Raw genomic sequence first — 8,975 nt, forward strand, 5'->3', positions numbered from 1 at the left:
CTACCTACGATTATCAGAATAATGTGTAAATGAGCCTCAGGAAGTGCCAGCTCTCTTAGGGGTCGTCCACATATTACTTAACGCGATAAAAAGGGTGGGGCGGTAGTTCGGCCTTGGGTTACAAAGTGTAATAAGGAGTAGGAGGAGGTTACTTCTCCGTTACGTAATGTATTTTTTGCTGTATTTTTTAATTCTCAGGTTTATATGCAATTTTTCAAACAAATAATTTTATTCAGTTATTTTCTTTTTATATATATAATTAAATAAATATTTCTATTGTTTTGCAAAATTGCGAACATATATCCTATATGAATTGAATCATACAGAAGGGATTCGAAGACTACTAGACACCAGCCAGGCTCGGACTGCCCAGAATATATATAATGAATATTGAATGACATGAAAGCAAGATAAAACATGTCTGCTGTGTTGGAGCATAGGTACTCGTTGTCGTTTCTTCGGTGGCCCACAGCATTGACTGTAGTCTTGGGGTCCTATTATTTTAACGAAACTAACAGTATTATGAAGTCCTGTTTGGGGCGGGGCCTTTTGTTTGTGGCTTACTAAGAATATATTTCAACAATCAATTTCAACAATGGGGCCCCAGCATCATATTGTCTAAATATATTGGGACCCCATGAATGCCGAAATGGGCCCTCCAAGCGAGGCTCCTGCCGGGGCCCTATACCCCTCAATCCAAGACTGACACCAGTATGACTGGTGACGGACCCTGCGTTTATTACAATATAATTAAACTTCATTTTGTGGCTATCGCAGCATTGCATTTACGGCACACGCTTTTCTGAAGTTAGTTGTTAGTAATCGTAATAACCGCTTGCGCTATTTCTGAGAATATTATCTATTTTTTTTTTTTTTTTTTTTTTTTATTTGAATCATTACCCACAGAAACTCTTTTTCGTGAAATAATATTCTCTGCGACGGAACGATGCACGGTTTGCAGAGCAAAATAAGACATTATAAACCTAATTCGTCGGACATTTATCTCGTACTGAATTTTTAAATTATTATTATTTTTGGATTTAAATATTTCTTGAGAAATCGAGTTTATTCGCATTTTGGCACTGATTTAGGACAAGAAGAATTTGAAAAGGAGTAAACTGAAGTCCGATATCCAAAGAAGATGCTCGAAAGCTTATTCACACACGAGATGTCCCTGCTTTTTCACGTTTGTAGCGATTTTGAATCTCTGATCGACGTGGAAGAGAACTTCTTTGCATCGTCGACACTGGCGAACATCAAATACACGAAGCATCCTGGATCCCGGAAGAAAAGGCCGATGTCAATTCTTTAGATCCTGTTTTACCTGCATCTTCCGGCAGTATTTCCTTTTTGCCACTCATCGGTGTACTAAAAGGATGGGTGCGATCTCCTTGGGAAAACGACGGTATGTTTTTCGAACGATTAAGACTGGTTAATTAAACAACCTTATGGGGTTAAAATATTATGGTACTGCCATTTTTTAATACTTTGATTTATTGGTTAAAACCAGTACAAATATATTCAGAATACAAGCATTTTGAAATAAAAAAAAGTTCTACTGTTAAAAATAACTTCCAAAATAAGCAAAATTGGCGAAAAAACAAAAATCAAAAAGTGCTACATAACAAAGTAGGAGGGATTCGGCCTTGCGTTACAAAGTGTGACAAGGGGGAGGGAAGGGATAAAAATCGATCAAAATAGCGTTACATAATATGCAGATGGCCATTTACAGCCGTATTTCGAAAGATTCTTTTAAACAAGGCAAACTCTTGTCAACATAATATGGGCCAAATTGCGGCTCGTTTGTCTGTGCATGTGAACCACCAACTAATATTAGTCGTGTGTTCATACTCAGATTGCGGTTAATAAATGTTGTCCTATCGTTCGCTGGTCTGAATCTCTCTTAGGGTATGGTAACATATGTTGCCTTTCCTCCCCATAATTCATTTCATTATTGTCATTGGTTCCTAATCGCTTTTGGTAGCCTAAAAGGCAGATACTTATTTCTTTGTTCATTGAAGTTTAGCGTCCCTTTTCAGCAACAAGTCAATAAAGACGTGGGCCAACATTTTAATGTAGAACCCGAACCACCGTAATCCGTACAATGTTCTTCCGCTGACACGAGATCTGAATCAGGAATCGGCGTGTACCAAAGGCGTGTGCAATAGTAGTAGACCAACGGGGAGAGCTAAAGTGCAGATACAAAGTGCGTGAAATTCAAAATTCAATACAATGTTCTGTTTTCTCTCTTTTCGTTAAAGGCACTGCACTGGCTATATACATACGTATATATAATGTAAGGAACCTTTTCAAGTTAAATAGCAACTGAAATGTGTGAATGAGTTAGCAAACCACACTTATAAAGAACGTCCACCACCAATCCTCCAGCCTAGATAAAGACAGGGGTTTCTATCTCTTCTAGCCTTTTTCAATAAAAATAAATTTATGACACTTCAGGAGAATGAGCTGCACATTTATTTCTCATTGCCGTAAAATAAGGTTATTTTGGTACCATTTTTATATATTTAGAAAACTACGAAAAAGTAATCAGTCATTATAAACTATACTTTCATTATAGTTGCCAGACTTAGTAGCAGTAGCGTAAAGATGTTGGGCCTTATGCAGAGTCGTTCTGACGCGTGATTAGTGCCATATTAAAGAGTTCGACTAACATACAGTATGTTTCCTGCAGTAGTCAGGCTTTTAGTATGACGTTAATCGTATTTCAAAATGACCCTGCATAAGGCCCGCTGTCTCTAAGATACGTAAGCATCCACGCTGGTCTGATGTATTTTGGAAGACTCATGTTCTCTTACTCGCTGACGTACAGAATCACTAAGAAACGTGTTTGTTCGATCTGCAGAATAAGCTGTGCACACGCCATAAAAAAAGCATTTTGAGTAGAACATTATGACATCCAAGCCCTGTTGGTGCCATCTGCTCGTTTAGGCCCATAAGTAAACTCAGGATTGAAGGGTATGTTCTATTTTGGTTGACGGAGATGGAACTCAAAAACTTGAGGATATCATTCATTTGTGGACGTATGAACGAGTTCGTTGCTCTGTTCCCTGCTGCATCACGCTTTTCAATGTTTTCACTGACTTCGAAATCGGCATGGCTAGAACTAGAGCTTTTCTGTTCATTTTCTTCTTTGATAGTAACAATCGTAGCTGATGTTGGAAGCACACTAATTTCAAGACTCCTGGAAGTGGAATCTTCTTGCTCATTTTCCACTCTGACAGTGGCATTCGTAGCAGGTGAGGTAGGATCACTAACTTCAATACTATATTTTGGCAGTCAGTAGCTGATAGTCTGCAGGTTTAGAGGCACTAAATAGTATATGATCATTTTGCAGGCATCAGTATGTGCATCTAATTTTGCCTTCTTTTCATGACGCCGCATCGATTTTTACGATTTAAAGCTTGGTCCATTCAGTCCAAAATATTCTGTTATGTGTTGCATCTCGGGGGTGATTCGTTGAGGGGGCACACCGGGCACAGCCCGGTGGGCCTATCCGCCTCTGGTTGAGATAAACAAACATAGATGTTATCCTCAACAATTACGCGTATTCATGGTTTCTTTGTTCTTGTCCAGTGTTCTATATCCTTTACGCTAGGTACACCATTATAACCATCAAATACAACTCATTATTTCCCATAGTGATTGTGACATATACCACACATATTGCTCATATAATTAGCCTTAAAAATAGCAGAAAACCAACAACTAGTTTTGGGACTGTTTTAGTATGATATCAATACATAGAACATACTCTAACAGGTTTAATCTTTAAAAAAATCTTTAAGTTTGATCGATTTTTGTCGTAATTGCATGGACTAGGACTATTCATTCAAAAAGGCGGAAAACCCGCAAGTGGATCTTTTGTAGGATAACATCAGTAAAACATACTTCTATAAATTTTATCTTCTTTTAAAACATTTATCTCGAACAGTAATTCCAATGGATACATAGGCCTACATACAGAAGGATAGTGCGAAATCTACTTTCAGTGTTATTGCGCGCCCCTGGCGGCACCACTGTTTGTAAATTATTTATTATCTTCATTTATAAATTATTTATTATCCATATTAACATCAGTCGTCTATCAGATGTGTATTACATGTTTGTTATGTGATAACGTAGAAACTATCATTTCTGAGGTTTATGCCATACTGTACTCTGCAAGTATGAAAATATTCATAAGTTTTTCTGAATCCATACATTATTTGCTAGAAGTTTGTAATGTATGTAATGTGTAATCTTTTGAAATATCAAATAAACATTTTTGGAATTCGATCATTTTTAAAAAGAATAGTAAAAGTTGAGGAAAGTTAAAGTTAGGTGAAGTCAGGCAATGGTCTCAAAAAATGTGTTGTTGAAAATGTGCCTTTTTAAAATATTTTTCTGGTGGTACGCCCCTTCAATGCAATTTTCCCGGTTACAATTTTGTAGCCAATGGGACTGATTTCAATGGATACATAGGCCTACATACAGAAAGATAGTGCGAAAATCTACTTTCAGGGTTCTTGCGCACCCCTGGCGACACCACTGTTTATGAACTATTTATTAAACTAGCAGGACTTTCAAACTTGTTGATACTTACCGGAAATTGCAATGAACAGCCGTCTCAGATCACTAAATATATTTCCCTTCATGTTGAATAAATTCATTCATACATTTCTACAGAAATTGTGCGCAGTCCGATGACGTTTGAAGCTTCATTGCACATCTCTGACATTGTATATAGTGACAATATATACATCATTTTAAAACTTATGGATTACCAACAACTTTTATTCGAGCAATTTTTTCATATTTTTACTCTGTTAAGTTGTATGAAGCAATGAAAAGAATATGTTCCAATACAGATCACAATTTTTTAAATTTATTCTAAAATTATGCAAAAATGGTTACTCGGAGAAAAGTGATAATAACTTGTGACATTGCCTATAATATTTGAAGTATAATAAAGAAAGAATTGTCCTTCTATGTTAATTAGTTTAGAAGTTATGTGGCATAAACTAAGTACATGTAAGAAATCCAAGATGGCGGACTATTTATTCAAAATGACGAAAAACCCGCAACTAGATTTTTTTGAATTTTTGCAGGGTAATAAGTCCGGTACGTAGAACATAGTCCAACAGGTTCCGTCTTTTCATTTTAAATGTCTAGGTTTGATCATTTTTTGCCGTAATTGCACTGGGCTATGTAGTTAACACACGAAGATGTGAACTATACGTGCATTTGTTTCGAAAGGTTTCGAAAAAGGGCCACAAATCCAGGTAACAAAATCTTCCCATTCCGAAAGTGAGATTTTCTGAACATTTCACTCTTTGTCAATTCTAGACAAATGTTAGAGCACTTAGTTCTCCTAGTGTCTTCCCCTAGTGTATCGTGTTTTTTAACCATTGTTTCGTATTATGTTTGTTGTTTCTTTCAACTATCCGGAGCTTTATTGTAGTACATGTTGGTACTTTTTTTCTTCGTTTACGGGTCTCCTCAGAAAAGTTATGAGCATGGTAACAGTAGTGACTTCCAAATAAGTCCACTGTTCAACAGAGGCTTGCTATATGCACTTGTCATAACATCCACAACTACTATCTGGTTAAAATATCTCTGGACTTCTTGTACACCTGCAAAGATAAGTACAAGATATTATTTTTCATTCATAACAAATTAAGAAGTTTGGTGCAGGCAGATGTTGGTTTAAAGCCCCACAACCTCGTCAAGGTCTCTACCTCTATAAGGGCCTACTTTTGACTGGAGAGGGACGTAAGATCATATGCACCATACGATCTTACGCCGGAGAACCAGATTCTAACAAATTCCTTGATATTTCGCTTAGCAAACCCTTTGGATTTCCTTTAATGCCAAACATTTTGCTGCGATACTTTATCAAGTAACTTGCTAGTGGATGATGATGAGATGAAGGGTGAGTGAGTTCTAATAAATTCCTTGGTATTTCACGACGCAAACCACTTGGTATTCTTTCAATCACAAAGTTTTTGCTGCGATACTTTACCAAAAAATTGTTATTTTCAGGGTGAAAAAGGGGACAGAGAATGATGAAGTAGAATGATGCTAATGTGTGTGTGTGTAGAAGATTGTGAAAGATGAGAGAATAAGGAAATTTTAAAGGAAGTGTTTAGGGATGCGCACGAGACGAGTCGAGACAGGATTTTCATGACAATATTCGAGTCGAGACACAGTTCTTCCAATAGAGAAATATACATTTTTCGAGTCGAGACATCACTTTTACAGCACATTTTCGAGACGAGACAGCTACAAATCTTGTCTCGTGCGCATCCCTAGAAGTGTTAAGTGTAAGCCCAAAGAAAATGGAAATAAAAGAATGAAATGCTGCTATGGTTATAAAAGAATATAGTTACAACAATACTTGTATTTTTTAAAATATTAAATTGTCTTTATTCAAAAATTTCTTATCCACTTTTTCTTCATTATTACCGTTAAACATTCTATGATGTCATTATCTTCGGAAGCTATAACAATTGTCTGTTTATCTTGCTGTTGACAACGTCAAGATTGCGTTAAAAAACAAATCTTCCGAGCTATACCAAACATTCTCATTTGCAACGAAAGTGAATTCTACGAGTTACGGACGAATGTTGGCAGGAAAACTTCAACAAGCGGTTTTGTTCTTCATGTCTTTGAAAGGATGTACCATAAAGAACCAATTTTTGAAATGCTTGCCATTTTTGTTTTAGTAAGTTGGCAGCACTGAACGTTACACGATTTTCATATGCTGTTTTTGTGGTTAGTAGTAAGGATGTTGGTTAGTACTGTATGCTTCAGATGTAAAGCATCACGGGCAGTAGCCAATAGTGCACGATATTCCGCGCGAGTGTTGCCGGATTGCGGACTCCGCTTTCCCTTCTCGCTCTTCCTCCAGTTGAGATTATGACATACATTGCAACATTATTGACAATGTAAATATACTATTCCAGCAAACTCAAGAATTTTGACTGTGCATCCTAGAAATATATATAGCAACTAAATTACTTACCTGTTAACTTTTCCAGTCGATATGCTAAACACTCGTCTTCAACACTACTTTCACTATCGTCTATGCATAGGCGTGCGCAACGTGGGCCCCATTAGACAAACTTTTTTATGTAGAATTATTACAAACTGAGAAGTGTAAATTATTTCCCGTCTGCATGTGTGCCGTGCGTCGCCGACGCAGCGTCGGGTGCAATGACGCTATCTTTTCTTAGGGAAGAGGGGGGGAGGACGACATTCCATATGGTGGTACTTTAGATCTGGCACCCACATTCCCAATGTCCTGCGCATGCTAGTGCGTCTATGTCAGTTAATATTTCGTCATTGTCTGAATCTGAGTCTTGTAAATTTATTATCATGGGCTAAAAAAAAATTGTAAACACAAAAATAATTCTTTGAGCCTGACTTCATAGCACTTTTTAAAAAGAAAACTCCGCACTTGTACTCGGTTTGCTTAAAAAAACATTGCCAACTATAATTTTGGAGAACAAACGAACTACCACGAAAGAAAGCAACCCAGACACTGATGAATTCTGTTTATGCTAGAAGAGAAGTTACATTCCTATACAACTAATCCCTTTGTTTACTTACCAGTTTTCATAACAAGTAACACTCTTGGGCTTGGTGTATGTGTCACAAAAGCAATCCGTCTGATTTCTAAGCAACTCGGTATACTCGAGTTTGTCTTGGGTTACGATAATTTATGACACCATTCAGATGTCTGGGGCTTTTGAATTCCTTATAGAGGAGAAAAGAGGCAATAAAAGTCGCACATAATAAGGTAGTGAAACGTGAAAGAAAAAAGAAACAGAAAACATGAACTTTAAAGGTCCATAGCTCCAAAACTATGGGACCTACCGTAGTCGGGTCAAGACTTTACTGAAAAACTAACATATACTCTATCCAAAAATACATGCTTCAGAATCCTGCAGTACTTCCGCAACAATTTTTATAGAGATAGTGATTACTCCAGATTATATGCCCGTATCTAAACTGCCTGTACAAAAATTGTTGCGGGAGTACCTTAGGACTTTGAAACGTGTATTTTTGGATAGTGCACATATTAGTTCCTAAGTAAAGTCTTTACCCGATTACGGTAGGTCCCATAGTTTTGGAGCTATGGACCTTTAAAGTTCATTTTTTAATGTTTTTGGCAGCCTATAACTCCGAAAAGAATCATTTGTGCACTCAGGTTGGTCTATACTTTTTGTCTTATCTTGGTGTCAGGAAACACCTCCCAAACGTTGTCGGTGTTGTTTTGAAACACCCTATATATATATATATATATATATATATATATATATATATATATATATATATATATATATATATATATATATATGAAATTTTTAAACAAAAATTTTTCCAAAGAAAAGTTTCAACTGAAATAATTTCACGTTTCACGATTAACCGTCAAACTTTATCCGATTTTAAACTATTCGATTAACAAGTAAACGGTTTTGATCCTATTTATCCGTGAGTGCAAAATGTTGAACGAAAGTGTTCAACGAAAATTTTTAAACAGTAATCAATACATGTTAAACAAAACTTAAAACTGAATACAGCAAAGATTTGAAAATCATCAACCAATCCGATTGCGTGAAAGATAGTGATCAGGCAATGACGTCATACAACGTGACCTGGGGGCGTGGCTAAATTTAAATTTCCCGCGTGGGCGGGGCCTAAAGTCACGTGACCTCTATCAGCCAATCAGAATCGAGAAAAATTTTGCTGACTCGACTAGATATACGGGGACCCCTACTACTGATGTTTATAATAAAATGTGAGAATTAAAAAAAAAAATCAAACATCATCAATACGGTTTTTGTATCTAATTAAAACAACTAAAATTAATCATATGCTTTATATTACTATCATTTCCCTAACTGGGCGCAACCCGTATGAACTCACTACTATATTATTGAACTCACTATTACCCGTATAATATCTGAGTT

This window comes from Thermobia domestica, chromosome 7 (genome assembly GCF_964235325.1).
Source record: "Thermobia domestica chromosome 7, izTheDome1.hap1.1, whole genome shotgun sequence".
In the NCBI taxonomy this organism is placed as follows: Eukaryota; Metazoa; Arthropoda; class Insecta; order Zygentoma; family Lepismatidae; genus Thermobia; species Thermobia domestica.